Genomic DNA, 20,002 nt, shown 5'->3' with positions numbered 1-20,002 from the left:
GATCTGGTGCAGCTTAGAATAGAATCCCTGTGAGTGGGTAATTGTGGTAGTGTGTAAAAAAAATATCACTGATGCAAAATAAAAATCAAGGAATGGAGAAGCCATGCTATAGAAAACAACAGAATAAGTGATAAAGTTATTTTTATGAAAAAAAAATGATGCTTTTAAAATCAGTGATTAACTATTTTCTACCCCAACATAACTAAGGGGTATAACATACTATCATCATTCATAGAGGGCGGATTCTTAGGGAAGGGATGCATTTGGGGCCATGACTTCTTGGAAAGTTATTTTTATAACATCATGAGACACATGCAAGGCATTTTGAATTTGAAACAGTGTTCTCCCCATCATTCCCTCCTCTGAACCACTCCCAGGTAAAAGTTATTATCCCCTGCTTTTATTATACTAAATTCCTTTATGTCAATCTAAAATGCATGAAATAATTTCCTCTACTGTACAAATTCAAAATTATGAGACCTCTGCACAGTTTAGCACAATGCAAGTAGGCAGTCATCAAGGTGAACCTCACACCAAGTATGGGCAGTGACATCGCTGATGTTCCAGTATGATGTATCGGGAGTATTTCCATGGTTGATGTCGCACTGAAGGTGCCATACAGATCATTTATGTAAGAATGGATCCATACTATATATGTGTTTTAGCCTGAGCTCATTCTTGTGGAGGTTAGATTAGATACAGGGAGGAGAAAAGTTACTTGTTTTGAATAAACGAGTAACTAGGTTTAACGCCGAACTATGATACTATTCGATCCTCATGCTTTGAGATGCCATTTTAATACATTATCCTGATTTTAGAGCTTAAGACTATAAGGCTTAAAATGGATGAATGATTGCTTGAGGTGGCAGTAATTAAGCGACAGACAAGAAATTTGGATTCATGCTTTCTGACTCTCAAACTCACTGCGCTCGCGTTATATGGCAGATGCCATGCTGGTCACAAAGGCTCTAGCTTCACTCCTTCAGGATTTGGTTTCCAGACGTGTAACAATAACTGAGAATACTTTACAGATGATAGAGTAGGATTTCATTTTTGTAACCACAAAATTTTCTGACATTTCAATACAGGCTACTCACGGGTTGGCAAGCAGGAGAAATATTGTAATATCATAGCTATGCCTTCACCTTAATCTAAATGCAATACAAATACATTTCTATTTATTTTAGTTAGCTCATAAAAAAAATCTCCTATTGTTTTTGCCTTTACTCATATATTGCTCTTTTATACCTCTCATTCCCTCCACATGCTCTTGAATCCTTATTCTCCAGGATGTTGTATTCTTTAACTTAATATGCAATACGCCCCAGGTATCATGAACTTATGATTTCAGTATTATGTGATCAGCAAGCTTAATCTAAAATAAATGCATAAAAATCCTATTTTTGCATGATCATATATCCACAAAAGATACAAATTTAATCACAAAGTGTCTAGTCACCAGCATGCCATAAGTTTTCCTGATATCTGTGTTTAAGTTGATAAACATCATATGCAAAATTATTACTGGTTCAATTTTTTTAAAGAAACATTAACAAAAGAAAGAGCCACTTAGATGGCACCATCCCCTAAAAACAATACAGACTGAAATATTACTAAAAAGTTATTTTTGAAGACATCATAAAGTTAACTTTGAATATAATTACTTAGGTATGTTGTTCTAGGTATGTCGTTAATTTTTTTTATACCAGTAAAATTCCTAGACACACAGATATCTCCCTAAATTGTTAGATATCTGTCATTCTTTTCACCACGGCTTGTATAGCCACCTTGATATAGTCATCTTCAAGACAGGTATGTTGTAATGTTGGATTTATAACATTGACTCCAAGTCTACTTTCTGAGGGAGGGCAGATGGCAGAGAATTAACACATAAGCAAACATATTCCATATACGTTGCACATACAAATTCATTTAATATTACTAACAGTCCTGGAAAGAGATGACATCAGCATCTCCATTTGACAGTTGAAAAACAGGAAACTCGGGGATACACAGTTATTAGAGTTGGAGCCAAGTTTCCGCCTCCCCTTCCCCCAACCATCATCACACACGTACCATGCCATCTCAAAACTCTTCAGATCCCTCTTGCAGTGGATAATTTATGCATCCTGACCTCAACAGACACTCAGATCTCTCCAATTTCTTCTGTATGGTTTCTTATTTCTGGTGATATGCATTTGTTTATTCTGTAAATTCCCAAATGTCAGAGGCTATATCTTCCACTTCCTGTAAAACTGACACCTTACAGTGGATTGATTGATAGAGGTTTCTAATAGTCAGATAATGAGCATTAACATAAATGTTCTTTCTCTTTGCACATATGGGTCAAACTTTCTGCAGTCTCATTTTCACATTCCATCTGAGTGCATATGTCATTAGAAACAACCCATTGACATAATGTGGAATGTCTGCTCCTTTGTGTGGACAGATGGAAGGCTCCATCCAGACAACTGTGCAAACATTTAACAGTAACATAAAATAAACTCTTAACATTATATATGAACACTGAAATCAGTATATTTTGTGAAGTGGTGAGTGAATGAGAAGTTCAAGAACATGAATATTTAGGTATTTAGGCAGAGAAATAAAGGGCTGGCATAGATGTAGGACTGTTCTAATTTATCACTGACTAGTGGTGGGGGAATGCAATAGGATTCTAGAAGCTGCTTAAGCTAAGGAGATGGATTGTGTACTGGTAACAGTAGGGTTTGGGAGAAAACTGACAAAGGAGGAACAGATGATAGTTTGACAAAAATGACAAAAAAATGTGTGTACGCGAGTAGGAGTTAGGTGGAGGAAGGGGAAAGGTGTTGTAGTACCTTCTGGGGTCAACACAGAATGCAGAATACGTGAGGTTCAGAAGTCGAAAGACAGTAGCAAAATTGGAAATCCTGACACAGTTTCTGCGTCCTGTCCACACTGTCTTGCAAAACCAACCCTATATTGATCCTTTAACCAACATCAGTTAGCACCTTACAAGAGGAATGGAAAAACTGAATTCTAAGACATAGAAACAGCAATATAAACATATCTTCTTTTCATTTGCATTGGCCCCCATGGAAGTTATTCTCAACTTGTCTGTATTGAAAGTTCCAGTGTTGCATCTATACATGAAAGAGTGTTCTTGAGCCTAGACATTTACATATATGGAGATATGTATGAAGACACTCATAATTCAACATGGGTAAAAATATAGATAAATTTCACTAGTTATAAGTATTCCACTTTATTTTGAATAAACTTCACATTTTTCCTATTGCCTCAAGATGCTACATTATGTGGTCTCCATCTCTACAAACTCATCTCATACCACTTACTTTCTTTTATGCTATGTCTCTGTCAGTTTCTAAAATATATCAAGTGAGTTAATGAAAGGGGGAGGTTCTACTTAAAAATCAAGAAAGGAAGAGGTCAAAGAAAAATAAGGGGCCCAGGATCTATGTACTCTTCATACTATCTACTCCAGAGGGAGACAGCACCTGGACAAATGGACATTTGATACTCTAGTTCTCAAGTATATGATGCCTGTAGTGGACTGACTGATGATCTCAAAAAATGGCAGTGGTGCTCACTTTGTCAGCACATGCATTAAAATTGGAACACTACAGAGAAGACTGGCATGGCAATGATGACACACAAATTGGTGAAGCATTCTGTTGTTGTTGTTGTTGTTTTTAATGTTTATGCCCCTGGAAACTGGGGGTGTGACTTCGTTTGGAATAAAAGATCTTTGTAGATGTAATTAAGGATCTTGAAATGAGGGGCATCTGGGTGGCTCACTCACTTAAGCATCTGACTTTGGCTCAGGTCATGATATCACAGTTTGTGAGTCCAAGCCCCACACTGGGCTCTGTGCTGACAGCTCAGAGCCTGAAGCCTGCTTCAGATTCTGTCTCCGTCTCTTTCTGCCCCTCCCCTCCTTGTGCCCTCTGTCTCTCTCTCTCAAGAATAAACATTCAAAAAAAAATTTAAAACAAAAAGAATCTTGAAAAGAGATTATCTTGAATTATTCAGATAGGACCTAAATCCAGTAACAAGTGTCCTTGTAAGACAAAGAGAAGACAAACATGGGAGAAGGCGATGTGACTATAGAAGCAGAGATGGGAGTGATGTTGCCTCAAGCCAAGGAAGGCACTTGACACCTCTGGCTTTCAGAAGTTGGAAGAGACAAAGAAGGGAGCTTCCAGATACAGTGTGGCCCTGCTAACATCTTGATTTCAGACTTCTGTCCTTCAGAGCTGTTAGAGAATGCATTCCTATTATTTTAAGCCACCCAGTTTTTGGTAACATTTTCATAACAGTCCCAGGAAAAGAATCAAGTACACCTAACAGTAGAGATAGATGTATCAGGCTTTTAGGATGTTGCTCATCAAGGTTACTGAACGAACTCTCTCTTAGCTAAAATGATGCTTAACAAACAATCATTTTATTATGTACCAGTTAATTAAGTAGTTTTCTCACAGGAAAGAAATTGTATTGGTCATCCAGTAAAATATTACAGTGCTTTTGACATATCTATTAATATAATGGAATTCTAGTTTACTTTGTAATCTCCTAAGAGTTTGGTTAGCTTGGCTCAGTGCAAAGATACTAATCAATTTAAGATACCACAACACAGTTAAAGCCCTGGACCTTAGTATGATTACAGTAAAAGATGCAATATCCTGCAAGTCTTTGCCAGAGGTGTTTCCAGAAAGACCAGAAGGGATCATGAAATTGTTTATAACGGCTAAATTTGATACAAGAAAGTTTGTACCTATATTTATTCTTGCCTTTTCCCTACTAATCTTGAAACAGGTAGAAAGCATATGGAGTTAAAATCTTAGAAGGAGGTAGAATTTAAGGCAAATATATAAATAGGGATTATTCTTTTCTTTCAAATTGCCCCTTTTGTCATCCCTCTTTGGGGTCCACATACTTTGGGGTCCCACTTGTGGGTATATTCTCTTGAATTACAGAACAATTTTTCCGACTTTCCTACCAAAATACAAATAATTCACTATAAATAGTTTTATTTTCAACTCATGTGTTCCAATCATGTCTCATTAAAAAGAAAAATAAATATACAGGGCAGTTTCATTGATACTAGTGGGAAGACCAGAAAGAAGATGGGGAAAAAAAATGGCATATCAGGTTCACACTCTAGTGAATGAGCTTATTCCTAGCACTTAAATACAAATAATATCTCATTGATGGAAAATTAATTTTTCCTAACAGCTTATCATTATTAACATTCCAGTATTCCTTAAAGGATTAAAAAAAAGGCTATGATTCAATGCAACAGAAACAAAATACAATTATACTTTGTATAGGAAAACACAATGGAAGGAACTCTGAATTTTTGTGAAAGACCTACCTCATTATAGCATTAGACGAGATGTAATTTAGTTAAAATGTCTTCCTGGAGACTTGGAGGGGCACATTTTTGTCAACAAGCCCTGTTCTCTCTGGGAATATAACCAAACCTTATAGAGAGCAAACAGCATCAACTGACTATATGATATGCGCAGCACCATTAAGAGATAGAAATCTCAGTATTTGGAGTCAAGTAGCTGTGTTAAATCCCAATGATATTTCTTTATAACTATGTCACTGTGAATTACATTCTTTCTCATGAGCATTTTCTTTACCTATGAAATGGAGATAATAGCAGCATTGTTGGAAGGTTTAATTGCAATAAATATAAATAACATCACAAAACTAGGTAAACATATGTCTCACTAAGTGGTGGGCTTTATTACCATCTTCATCATAATCACCATCGTCCACTTTACAAGATTCATATTTAGGAAACCAATATGGGAAGATTTGAAGTTGACTTTCATTAATGAAAAACCCTAGGGATTAACTGCATGAGATATATACTTGCTGAATGCAGTCAGAGATACTGGCAGGTTTCAGAAGAGGTGGTTCCCTCTTCCAGTTTTCCCAAAGATCAATTGCACAATGTCTGATGATCTTACACAACTCTGATTGGTCTTAGTGGCACACACTGATGTATATGATATGTCAATTGCAAATGTCAGGTTAATAAACATTCCAAATAGAATTTTTGCACTATGTAAATTTATATGCAGCCTCAAATTCAGAGCTCTAGTCCTTGATAACTTACTTTTTTCTTAATGTTTGTTTATTTATTTATTTAGAGAGAAAGAGAACAGTTAAAGGAGAGGCAGAGAGAGGAGAGAGAAAATCCCAAGCTGACCGCACAAAGCCTGACAGAGGGCTCAATCTCACAAACTGTGAGATCATGACCTGAGCTGAAATCAAGAGTAGGACACTTAACTGACTGAGCCATCCAGACACTCCTAACTTATTCACTTTTAATCTATTCTATGATTCCATCTCTTTGAAGCCAGCATACATTTTTTTTTCAAGTGAACATATTTCTAGCTAAGAGGCTGATTTGCTTAAAATGTATTATAATCAAAACATCTGCTGTTTCCTTCTTGATAAATTAGGAATGTGTTATGGGGTTTTATTTGTTTGTTTGTTTTCCAGGGCATTTTTGTACTTGAGAGTAGTTTGAGGTCCAGTAACTGTCAGTATTGACTACTATTGTATTCCCACAGTAAAAAATTTGTCAAGAACAATGTAAAATTACACATACCTATGATCTCTCCAACATTTTCTCCTTCAATTACTGGGAATCAAACTCTTTGGGCCTGGAAGAGTGACAGACTTACTTCTGCTGGTCTGAGCCCCTGCAGTATCTCTGTCCTGTTGGCTAGGTTGCTTTTTTATTGTATTTGCTAATTTCTTTTTCATATGCTCTTTCTCTTCTAAAGGAGCAACATACTCTGCTGTGTGTATCATGTTTTCCTCCATTTTCTATGAACAGCTATATCTAATATTCCCAGTGGCTCAGGATCTGAGCTTTTGTATTAGTCAGACATGGAGGGAGGTACATAACTGTCCAGCTACCTTTTGCTCTATCATTCTGGTTCCTGAGTTACACCTATAGCAGGAAGATCATACTTACAGGTAGTGGACATTTCTCTAATAGTCTAGAATCCCTTTTTCTGGCAAGGATTGTTTTAGTTTTTATGCATATTTTAGCGTGAAACTAAAGAGATTCTGGTAAAGGCTTTAGTCAAAAATTATTTTGAACCAGAAGACCTGATAGGGTTTAAGAACTTTGAAATTAGATAAAAACAGATGTAACTAATAATAACCATTATACTAATGGATGTAATTTCCCACAGAGAAAAGAAAGGGGGAAAGGAAGGCATTAGTTATATTTAGCAAAATTAAGAGGAAAAGAATAAACAGTAAACACCTAACATCAAGACAAGAAAGATGACAGATTCAAGAACAAGTATTTTAATTAAAGTAATAAATGCGAATGAGTTAAATTTCAGTATTAGAAGACAGATCAAACATGAAACAAAGTCCAAATGTCTGGTAGTTTCAAGACATGGTCTAACACAGAAGACACAATGAAACTAAAATAAGAGGATAAGCTAATAATCACAAATATGCCAGGAAAACATGTAAGTCAGAAAAACAATATTAAAAAGTCTGCACAAGCTAAAATCATAAATGAGGCAGATAATTTCCACTCAAGACATTCAAATATAAACAAAAAAACACCCCCAAAATGAATTAAATATCATCTATAGAATACTAAAACTATTAAAACTATGTCTCAAAGAAGAAATCAAAAAGGAAAGATAAAACAAGGAAATTTTAAAAATGAAAAAATTATAGATTATAAAGAAAATATTTAATTTTTCTGCCAATAAAATGTATTCTACTTAATTATGAGGCATGTTAATGCTTATGAAGCAGTCTCTCCCAACCTGACAGATAATAGTGTAAATTTTGTAACTATTCTGGAAGGTGATTTTGCAGTATATATCAAATTACAAATCATTTGGCTGTAATATTCTTTGAGAGATTTATACTCAAATTTGTTAAGCATATTGTTATTCACACATCTATAAAGTTGGAAACAATCCAAATGGCTATCAATATGGAATCTAAAAAATGATATCTATTATTTATATTGTATGTATCATATCTACGCATTGCTGCATACATAAATTGCTCTACATATATAAAACCATCTAATTAGAAGAACAATATTGAGTAGGTATTCCTTTTAGTTTTCATATTTGGAAACAGAGAGTAAGAGGTTAAAGAATTTATTCAAGTTCACATGTCAGTCATGGTGAAGTGGTAATTAAAGCTCAGGTATTGGAACACTTGAGTGGTTTAGTCAGTTGAGTGACCAGCTAGATTTCTGCTCAGGTCATGATCCCAGGGCTGTAGGATCAATCCTTACGTTGGGCTTCATGATAAGTGTGGGATCTGCTTAAGATTCCCCCCACCTCTTTGCTCCTTTCCCCAGCTTGTGCTCACTCTGTAAAAACAATTTTTTTTTAAAAAGGGTATCTGGCTCTGGAGCTCAGGTTCATAATCTCTATGCTATAAAGTTTTTCAAATTAGAGCATCCATTATTATAGAATAATCTGTATCCATAACACTATGCTTTTAAGAATTTTCTTTTTTACAATATGAAAAAATTACCATGATATTGATAAGTGAAATAAAATTCTACTTTGCGAGATACATGAATACATAAAGGCAAGGCAGGCATGGTTTATACACAAGGTGTTACCAAAGAGGAAGGAACAGATTCATAAGGTTTTTACATTATGAATTTCCCAACATTTCTAAAATAAATTTACCGGAATTAAAAAAAAAAACATAATGTGGCAGTAAATGATTAGCATTTTGTAACATAACCTATTATATTGTCTCATTATCATCTAATAACACTGATGTGCAAAACAGCCAAATAAACAGTAGCAGGGGTTCTTGGAACAGGGCCTATAAAATATGTATTTGTTTTTTCTTATTGATGACATTGTTTCTCATCCAAAACTATTCCTATAAAAAATTTTGTGCCAGACTAGTGGCAGCAAACCAAGGTCTACATCTAAATAATAAGATAGCTATATGTGGGTAAGTTTGTGGAGACACACACACACACACACACACACACACAAAATACTACACATTATATAAAAAAAACAACTAAATAAAGTCTTGTTGAACTTCTATATAACAGAGAAACGTTTTCCAGAACTTTTACGCATACCACAATATTAACCTGCTTAGCAAACAGCATACTTCCATATTTCTATTTCAATACACTTTGTCAGATTTCACAGATCCAAGATGAGCCACATTCTTTTTCAGGTCCCCCTCCTTTCTCAGTCTCCCTCTGTTTATTTTATTTTTTATGCAAAAGTGAGAAAATTAGAGAAAGGAGAATAAAACTATTTGCCAGAGAGACAAAGGTCTCTTTTTCCTTGCCATATTCCAGGTAAAATTGTTTTTTTGTATGACAAACATAGGAACCTAATTATTATTTTCAAAACCAATACAAAAATATCAAATAAAAGAGCAGGAGCAGGAACAATCCCTAGGTAATAGATGAGCACAGGAAAAACCTCCTGTGGAGCTAGAATAGTTTGGTAAATATTTAGAATTTGAGATATGTCCATGAGATAGGAGTTGACTTCAAAGTACACATTTTTGAAGGAATGTGTTAATGAGTACTTGGGGTGAATGGGAGAATAATAGGAGCATATTCTCTTGAGATGAAATGCACTTATTATTCAGCCCTCTGCCCACATTTACACTATAACCTAAATCTCAGCCTAGAAAGAATGCATTGCCAAAATTACTGCTCAAACTGTCAAGTGGATCATGTCACCCTCTACTTAAAACCCAAGATACTTCTTCCATTTTCTTCTAGCGAGGTGTAGATCCATGATGATGTCACTGAAAACCATTTATAAGTCAGTCTCAAATGCACTAACTATATTCCTTTTCAGACTCCCTCCTAAGTACCGATCCCTCTTGCTGGAAAATATTCTCAACATTCCATAAAGAAGCCAAACTCTCAAACTTCTGTTTTTGCACATGCTTTTCTATCTGCCTTGTCCCTTCATCTCACCTGCTACTGAGATGTGTTTTTTTCTATTTATACTTCTGGCTCTGATTTTTGTGCATAAAAAAATATTTATATCTGAGTTCCTCAAGGAAAGCGACTACACATTTTTCAAAGTCACATATTCGCACCCAACAGAGTGTCAGGCCCAAATAATTAATAGATGTTGATGGAATTAAAGACTAAATGATGCATGCATTTGTTGACAGACACTACTAAAATGAAGCAGGTGCAGTTGTGCAAAATCTACGTTTCTAAAATGCTTAGATGTGAATGCTATTTTTTCTAAATTTCTAGAAAAGTTAAAAAATATATAAAATCTGTCTCTTTCTGCAAAGATCTAAATCTAAGAGCTACTATTGATACTATTGCTGTGCCACCAGATTAACCAAGATGATTCACAACATGGAAGGATATCGGAGGGGATATTTGAATAGTTCAGAACCCCCTTGCTCATCCATCCATAGGCTATCAGTTTGGATGATGGCTGATGTTGATCAGGTAAGATGATCTGTAGCTCTTTTTTAGTGGTTTGTCTTTGCTTCTGGGGTGGGGGTGGGGGGGATGTCTTCCCATCACACTCCTACAGCATTATGCTAATAATTAGAGCATTATGTTAATAACACAGCATATGTTAATAAGTCCCTACCTTTCTCTTGTATAAGCTCTGGTATTGTGTCTGTGTAGTCTTCAGGGCTCCTGATGATGACAATGCTAGTACCCATACTCTGACCACACCCCTCTCTGCTTAGAGCCTAAGAGCAATTTGCTATTTGCTAGGACAAGGCAGAATATATGCTTTTATATATATATATTAAATATATATATATATAATATATATATATATATATTTTATATATATGCACTTACTTATGTCCTCAAGTATATAAATCTGAGTTACTACAGATCCTTAGTTAATAAAACATTCTCGTCATTGGCTTGCATTGGGTCTCTCTTGTTCCATTTATTAATGTGTTCATTTCTTTTTAACTCATCCCTACTCTTACTTTCTCCCATATGCAACTGTTCTTATGTGGTTAGGGCACTTGATTTATATACACTCTTACAAGTGCGTTTTGTAGTTTTTCCATAAATTCCTTCTATTTTTATTTAACTTGGCAATATGCTTTTTTCACATTGCTGTGTACATGTTTTTTTATGTTCCCTCTACTGCTATGCAGTATTCCAGAATGAAGATCTACTATGTTTTGTCATTCCCTGAAAGATGGCTATCTAAATTGCCTCCAGCTCCTGGCTATGTAAACAACACCTCCAGCAATATCCTCAGATGACGATGTTGCTATGCAAATATTTCCTTGGGGCATATTCCCAGATAGGTGATTGGTGCATCAGAAGGTATCTATAAATATACTGATTTTGACCAAGCACTGTCAGATTGCTCTTCAGAATGGTTGCACCAGTCTACATTCACATTAACAGTACCTAAGGGGGCTTACATGCCCACCAATATTTTGGTAGATACACTTTCTAATCTTTGCCACCTTGCTAGGTGAGGGGGATATCTTTTGGGGCTTCTTTCTTTCTTTCTTTCTTTCTTTCCTTCTTGATGAAATTGAGCATCTGTAGATATGCTTGTCTTTGGGCTTTTCTCATTTCTGAACTGCCTCTATATGGTGTTCCTTGCTCATTTTTCTAATTGGAGTCTTGTTATTTTATCTTTGATAACCTGGCTAATTTTAGATTTTATCCATTACTGCTCTTCTTTAAAATTAGAATTACAAGTATCTTCTTTTAACCTTATATTTATTTAAATTGCTCTTTCATCCTTTGCTAAGATTTTTTGTGCTATCTTTATAATTTCTACTTTTGTAGTTTTATTTAGAAAGATATTTTCTCTTGTGGTTGTCTATTAAATTTGTAGATTTATCTTTGACACTTCGATGCTCAGAATTCAGAGTTCAGTTTAATCTTCTTCTTAGTGAAGTTATTTTCCTGATGCCGTCTGTTAAATAGTTTGTCCTTTACAAATTATTCATGGTGTCATTTTAATCATGGGGAATTAGTTTCCCAAATATATATGGAACTCTTTTTGAAATAACCATTTTATTCCATTTGTGTGTTTAAGACACACTGTCATTAACATATTATTTTTATTAATATGACATTTAGTATGTATTTTACCATAAATCTTTCCTCCTTATTCATTTCTGAAGTTAAATTATCTCTCTATGGCCCTTAGTTCTTCAACACAAATTTTTAATTTGTGAGGGTCTCTCCTAAAATTCATCAGTCACTGATTCTGACTATGCAGGACAGAATATATAATGTCCAGATCATACATAACAATAGTATTTTGACCCACAATCTGCAGTAAGCAGTCCAGGAAACGAACCCATTATCTATAGCAATTAGCCTCTTGTGTGGACAGTCAGACCACTACCACTAGTAAAGAGTCAAAGAAACCAAACAATAACCCCTGTGACAATTGGCCCAAAAGAACCAGGACTTGGTTAATAACAGAGAGCTTTCCTAAGCTTTGTCCCCACTTCTACCTTAGGACAATCAGAGAAAGCCAAATATGAACCCCTACCCAATCACAAAGTATACCACTCTTCTATTTAGTCTATGGTTTTACCACACCACATACCATAGGAACATACTTAAAGCCTTCCCTTTTTTCCCCACTATAAAGCTTTCCCACTCTTCTGCCTGCTTTTGAGTCTCCTGCAAAATACAGTCAGTGATGGTGGCTGACTCCTTTGGTAGAATAGCTCTGAAAAAAATAGAATTTGCCTGCTCTCATCTGGTAGGTTTATTTTCACAATTTTATTAAATGTATAGATTAATTTGGGAGAAACTGAAACATTTATAAGTTGTTTCACCCAAGAACACGGAACAGATTTCCCCATTCAGAATGTATTTTATTTGCTTTGCTTTATAGTCATAGATGTATAATCTTTATCAGGTTAATAATTTCCTTTATGTTATTCAGATTTTGTTTAACTCTTATTTTTCTGCGTAATCTATTTCTTCTTTAGAGAGGAAATAGCTAAAATTTCTGGACCCAATTATTGAGTATTTCTCTTGAATTCTGGCTTCTATCCGCCATGATGCTGTATTTTGGGATTATACATGGTCTGGAGGGTTATATACTCTTGCTATATTTTTCATTTTGCAGCATGCTGCCATCCTTGTCTCTTATGAGTGGGCATATAACCCAGGATATACCAGTGAGTTTATTTCTCCCATGTTTATTTTACGTTTTTTTGTAGCTTTGATATTACTGACATATAACATAGAAGTTTAAGGTATACAGTATGATGACTTGATACATATACATACTGCAAAATGATTAGCACAATATGGTTAATTGACACCTCCATCCACTCACATAATTACCTTTTATATGTGCAGTAGTAACATTTAAGATCTACTATCAACAATTTTCAAGTAAACAATAGAGTATCATTAATTATAGTCACCATGCTATACGCTAGATGTTCAGAACTTACTCATCTTAAAGCTGGGAGCTTGGATCATTTCACCAACATCTGCTCATTTCCCCCACTCTCAGCCCTCGGAAACCACCATGCTACTATTTCTATGAGTTCACGTCTTCATATTACTTAAATGACAATTTGACTAGCTATAAAATTATATACTCATCTTTGTTCCTACCCAATAATCAAATTAGGTCGATACTTATCTTCTTGCTTTTCAAGTTCAAAATAAAAGGCATACTGAGTTCTTGGGGTTGAGAAATGATCATCCAAGGTAATATTAAAGAGAGGCAAGAGCAGAACTTAAGAGTTCTTTGGGGCACCTGGGTGGCTCAGTCAATTAAGTCCCATCTCATGGTTCCTGAGATCAAGCCCCACGTTAGGTTCCGTGCTGACAGTGTAGAGCCTGCTTGGGATTCTCTCTGCCTCCCCCTGCCCTTCTCTCTCTCTGTCTCTTTCTCGCTCTCAAAATAAATAAACATTTAAAAAGAGTTATTTTGAAAACTATCATTTCTCATCCCAAGCAGCAGCTACCATCAGTCCCTTATACATACAACAGTGTTCGGCAGGCTTTATTCTTTCCAAGGACACATTTTTTAAACACTTCTTTAAATTTATGCCCTCTCTTAAGGTGCCTGCCTGGCTTAGTCAGTAGAGCATGCAACTCTTGATCTCAATATTGTAAATTCGAGCTCCACGTTAGGTGTAGAGACTATTTAAAAAATAATAATAAATTTGTGCCCTCTCTCACTTCTTCTGTTTCAACAAGGTTGATTTCGAAAACTTACCAGCAAGATATATTGTTTATAAGAGAACACACATGTCTACTCTTAGAGGACGAAATAGAGATAGAAGGAAAGCAGACATATCCAGATGGCCAAGTGTGTGGGAAAATGAGTCACTCTCTTTCCTTCCCTTTCTTGCTCTTCATCTTCTTCAATCTATTTCCTAAATGATTTAGAACTTCTGTGAAAAAGCAGATATTTGAGCTGTGGATTGATGGAGGATGCTAATTATCATTTCTATAGATGTTTGTGCCATTAACTGAACTAGCAGCAAAGAGCCATACACTTATTTTGCCCTCAGTAAACCTGTCATGGATTGCCAACTGGTAAGCTTATAACCAAGTCTTCATAATTGAGAAGAAAGTAAATCCTGGAAATTCTATGCAAGGCATAGAACCAGCCACTAGTAAGGATCACACCCAATCTTCCATCAGTCATAGCATCTAATAAAAAAACACCTGGCTTCCATTTATGGACTAAATAGCATTTTCTCACTGGGTGAGCACTGATACCTCCAAAGGCTCCAGTTGTTCACGGAAAATACATTTAAATAAACCATCTTGTGTATTTAAAAGTCAAGTTGAAACCATTATCTGCAGAAATGTCCTCTGAAATTCCCAACAACTTTTGTGATAAAACTTGAAAAGAACACACACAGAATGCAGTCAAGTAATTCTAATACCCTGGTTGTCAATACCTATGCTAGTGACATGCAAATATTTTTTTTTTCTTTTCAGTTTTTAGGACCTGATTCTATAATAAGAAATACTAAGGGATATCAAAATAAAATAAAAACTGACATGTACATAAATAAGACCATGCATTTGTTGTTAGAATGTTTCCTATTATATAGGATTATGTGATATTTTTGTATTTGCAACTTGTAACTCTATGCACCTTGCGTTTCATAAAGACCATTTTAATTACATTTCCTCTTTAATTCTCAAAAGAATGTGATGGGCATGTTTTCATTAGACTTACTTGATTAGAGGAGAAACCCATTCAGAACGATTCATGTCCCAAAGCTAATAAGAGGTGGAGTTGGGACTCTATCATCTCCTCTGGTTCCAACATCCTAGCCCAGTCATACTATAGAAATTCAAAACAGTAACGACTAATATGCATAGCAAGTCCGAGACTTATTTTTTCTTATAGATCATCTGTCAATAAATGTATTCCTATAAATCTAATGTTAGTATATTGACTGCTTTTACAACAAATCCAAAATATTTCAGTGTTAAAGTCTATGAAGAAGAGTGTGGATTAGTTACTGTTTTATGGAAGACGTTGGAGTAGCCATATCACATCATTCTTCATTTCCATTCCATTTACTTGTGTGTAATCTTGACAACACTCCTTAGCTTTTCTAAATATCTCTATCCTCCTCTGTAAAATGAAGTTATTCATAGTACCTATGTTAGGGATATTAATAGTATTTATGTAGAACAGGACCAAGCACAAAGTAAGCCCTTAGTAATGGGTTAGTTGATGCTTTTAGTTGTCCTAATATGTTCCTTCTCAGAGTTACAATCAACCATCTCAACATCACTTTGCCTGCCTGGTTAAGAAAGAATGGGTTTTCATACTTCATCCAGGATCACTTACCAAGAGTTAAACAAACAAAAAGCCTGTGAGTACAGTTCATGAATCAATAAACTCATTAGAATCATGTTATTCAATAAGGTTATATTCTGAACATATCAGTTCTGAATGCATTATTCAAAAGATATTTTACAGTAGGTCCCCATTGTTTTCATATCATTGTTTGATGGTGACAGGTTATAAAATATAAGCCAACTTTTTCAGAACCTTATTTTTAGACTTTATCATGTACATTTTTTAGGTAGTTTATGTTTAAAATGCAAGGATGGGTCATTTGTTTGCAGTCATCATTGGTACTCATGATAAAAAATGTTCTTTGGAGACAATTTACTTGTAATACCCAGAATATATGATAGAAAGCAAGAAGTGTTAGAACTGAAAATTGAGAGTTGCTTATTTAAAAGCCACATCCCAATTTATCACAAAGCATAACACCTTTTGCCTGTAGCTGTTTTAGATGGATATGATTTCTCATTTGTTTTAAAGTTTTTCTTCCCTAAAAATATCCTGAGGCATCAATTCACGTTATGAACTAATGGCAACAATTTTGTTCTAAATCCCTAAGGGAAAAATATGTCAGAATGTTGGCCGGAATCCACTTTTTTTTTTTTTTTTTTTGCTTGTTACCTTATTTTCTACATAGGAACAATTTTAAAAATAGTGCTTCTAATGACATAGATGTGTGTCTTGTAATATGAAGTTAAATCTACTATCCATTCAAAGGCAAAGCTTTATTTGCACCCTGCAAATTCAAAAGCAACTGGAAATCTCTTGATTGACTTAAGCATTTATTTGACTCCGCATCAAACAAATAACCAGTCAAGAACAACCAGGCATTCTGGGCTGCCAATCTTCACCTCCGAGGTGAAAACTCAGTCAATAAAAGGCTCATGTTGGAAACTGTGAGTGACATTTAACTAAGGGGTGAAAAGTGTATGGCTGTATTTTTGACACCATTCCTCCCACACAACTGTCAGCAAGTCTAAATTAATACTGGAAGACTACAGGTCTCAGTGATGGATAAAGATATTTAAACCACATCACAGAACCACAGAAATAATGTTCTTTGCCATTTGTTCAGATGCCTATGTATTTGTGTTATCTTATTTGATTTTGCTTAACCATAGACACTAAGCTATAAAATTCACACACATTTCTCATAGGCAACATGCTATGCATTCCCCTAAGGGTTTCAAATTGTTGCTGTCATAAACAAATATCCTTTGTACCAGATCAGCTTTTTTTTTTGCAGATTAAGGTGAAAGATAGCCACCTGACATGTGTTCACTTTTTTATGTTATTAGATAATAATTATGTTTTTCTATAAATCATTTCTGATTGAATCTACATGATTTTATTTCCTTCCACATCCTCTCTCCCCTTACTTTTCCTTGGGCATTCAGAAGTTGAAGATGTAAGGAATTAATTGTCAGGTTAATTTTGTTGTGACTCAGCTGAGTTTATGTAAAATGCAAACTCATTCTTAATCATCTCATCTGGGGGACATAGTGATGCACATTATACTGGTCTTAGATCACATATTGCCGTTACCCTACTGAACCCTATTTTTCTGAGTGAGAAATGCTTTAACTTCCATTTTGCTTCAGATGAGAAATCAGTGAACTTCTTTTAGAAAGGATCAAGAAGAATATTTTAGACTCTGTAGGCCAAATAGTCTGATACAACTACAGAACTCTGCCATTCTTGTTCAAAAGCAGTCACGGAATATATAAATGAATGAGTGTAGCTGTATTTTGGTAAAGTTTTATTTTTGGTCACCGGAATTTCAAATACTTCTTATGTATCATGAAATAATCTGATTTTTTAACAGTCAAAATGTAAAAGAATCATTGTTAGTTTGTGGTACATACAAAAATATAGGTAGATGGCTCAATTTCACCCATGAACCATAGTTTGCTGGCCTCTATTTTAGACAGTTATAAAACCTGTCCAATTATCTTTCAGATCCATTCAAGATGAGCCAAGTCCTCTATCACTTCTTGGTCACTGCAGAAAGCACAATAAGAAGATGCCATAATTTTATTAATAATACTTAAAGACAGTGAAATTCATATGACAGATGAAATCATTAGCTTTCTGACTCCATTTCCACACACATAATAGGGAAAAATAATGGCTAGAACTTTTCTGTGCTTTTGCAAAGTCTTAAAATGAGAAAGGCAAAAATAACCTTCAGTTTTAGTCCTTTCAAAAGTTGCCTTTGAGTTGTCAGTAACAGTGTGCTTGGTCTGTTCTGAAAGGACTTGTATTATATAAGTGATGAATGTTCTATTATGAGATAATTTCTGTCCATAATGAAGCATTTTCGGCTCCTCTAGGATGAAATAAACCATGTAAAATTTGCACATATATTTGGTGTGTGATAACTGATATCTCTGTAGTTGTTGTAACTTGTCTATTGTATTTTTTATTCTCAAAGCAGATTTTCAGAAGTCAAAGATCTGAACATGGTATTTTTTATATTTTACTTTCATTGAAATGTACTTTGAAATAAATATTTCTACCTACATGGACCACACCAGGCTGATGTAAAATTATTCTTACCATAAATTCATTTAAGAAATGTATGAAGGGGTGCCTGGGTGGCTCAGTCGGTTGAGCATCCGACTTCGGCTCAGGTCACGATCTCACGGTTCGTGAGTTCGAGCCCTGCATCAGGCTCTGGGCTGATGGCTCAGAGCCTGGAGCCTGCTTCCGATTCTGTGTCTCCCTCTCTCTCTGCCCCTCCCCCATTCATGCTCTGTCTCTCTCTGTCTCAAAAATAAATAAACATTAAAAAAAATTAAAAAAAAAGAAATGTATGAAAATAATTATGAGTTTGCTGAGGATTAGGGAATTAAATTTAATGGGTATCTTTTTTTTATGTTATTGGTGTTTTCACTGAAAGAGATATTTTCCAAGTGATCCCATTTTCATAATGGACACAGATCTATAGAAATACAGATTTATTTTAGTAAGTTGCTGAATTAGGTAAGGGAATGAGTGACTTTTTAATACTGAAGCAGAATTATATTCTTAGGCTCAGGTTCAGGGGTTAGAAATGGGTCAAGTTTTCCTAGATAGTTTCTCACAAATTTAATTGAAAAGTAATAAACATCTTTACAAGAAATTAATGTGATAAGCAGCACTCATAAGTCAAGCTCTCCCCTAAAAAACAAAGCAGCCATGGAGACTCTTAGAGACCTAAATTCAGGTATAGTCCTGCAGATCTAGCCCAGTGCTGTGAAATATTGGGATTACACATTAATGTAATTGATGGTTTACTGGGAAAGTTAGTGATTGGTAACAGGCCGTTATGATTTAATTTTAGTAAAGGGCTCCCAACTTTTTACGGCTACAGCTTGTTAGTTGGTCACAGCTTCCATTTCCCTTTTCTATTGGGCACATGCTTAGACTCCTTTATTAGCCCTTCTTTTATTTAGATGTGAAATATGACTAGCCAAGGGAATGTGTGTGGGTTTCACATGCAACACTGCCAGGACTGGCCTATAAAACGTCTTATGTGATCCTTCTTTCTCTCTTTCCTCTTTTTTGTCAGTTTATGGTGACCTTGTAGCTGTACGTTTGATACAGCAGAGCCCCCATTCTGGAATCCTGCACGGCAGCACGGAATGAGGTGAGAGTGCTCTTTTCTCAACACCATCTCAATTGCACTTACAGTATGAGCAAGATACACACGTACACAGAGTATATGGTGTGAAACTATCAGGATTTGACTGCCACATGTAAAAAAATAAAACTGGATTACTATCTTAAACCAACATAAAAATCAATTCAAGATGTATGCAAGACTTGAATGTAAGACCTAAAACCATAAAACTAGTGGGAGAAAACATAGGAAAAACTCCTTGACATCAGTTTTAGTGATCATTTTTTTTTTTTTGATTTGACACCAAAAACAAAGGCAACAAAACTAAAAATAAACAAGTAAGACTACATCAAGCTAAAAAGTTGCAAAAGGAACCATCAACAAACAAAAAACTACTGAATAGGACAAACTATTTGCAAATCATATATCTGATAAGGGGTTAATACCCAAAATATGTAAATAACTCATACAACTCAATAACAAAGAAAACAATAAAAAGCCTGATTACAACATGAGCAGAGGAACTGAATAGGCCTTTTTCCAGAGAAGACATATAAAT

General features: G+C 35.1%; 1 pseudogene; it reads left to right on the top strand.

Annotated features, from left to right (window-relative positions):
* The first annotated feature begins 3,585 nt into the window (after positions 1 to 3,585).
* Positions 3,586 to 3,684, top strand: LOC132670526 (U6 spliceosomal RNA; annotated as a pseudogene).
* The last annotated feature ends 16,318 nt before the right edge of the window (positions 3,685 to 20,002 follow it).

The sequence above is a fragment of the Panthera onca genome, chromosome B3 (genome assembly GCF_046562875.1).
Source record: "Panthera onca isolate mPanOnc1 chromosome B3, mPanOnc1 haplotype 2, whole genome shotgun sequence".
Lineage (NCBI taxonomy): Eukaryota > Metazoa > Chordata > Mammalia > Carnivora > Felidae > Panthera > Panthera onca.
The sequence above is the reverse complement of the archived record's forward strand: the minus strand, read 5'-3'. Positions and strand labels throughout refer to the sequence as shown.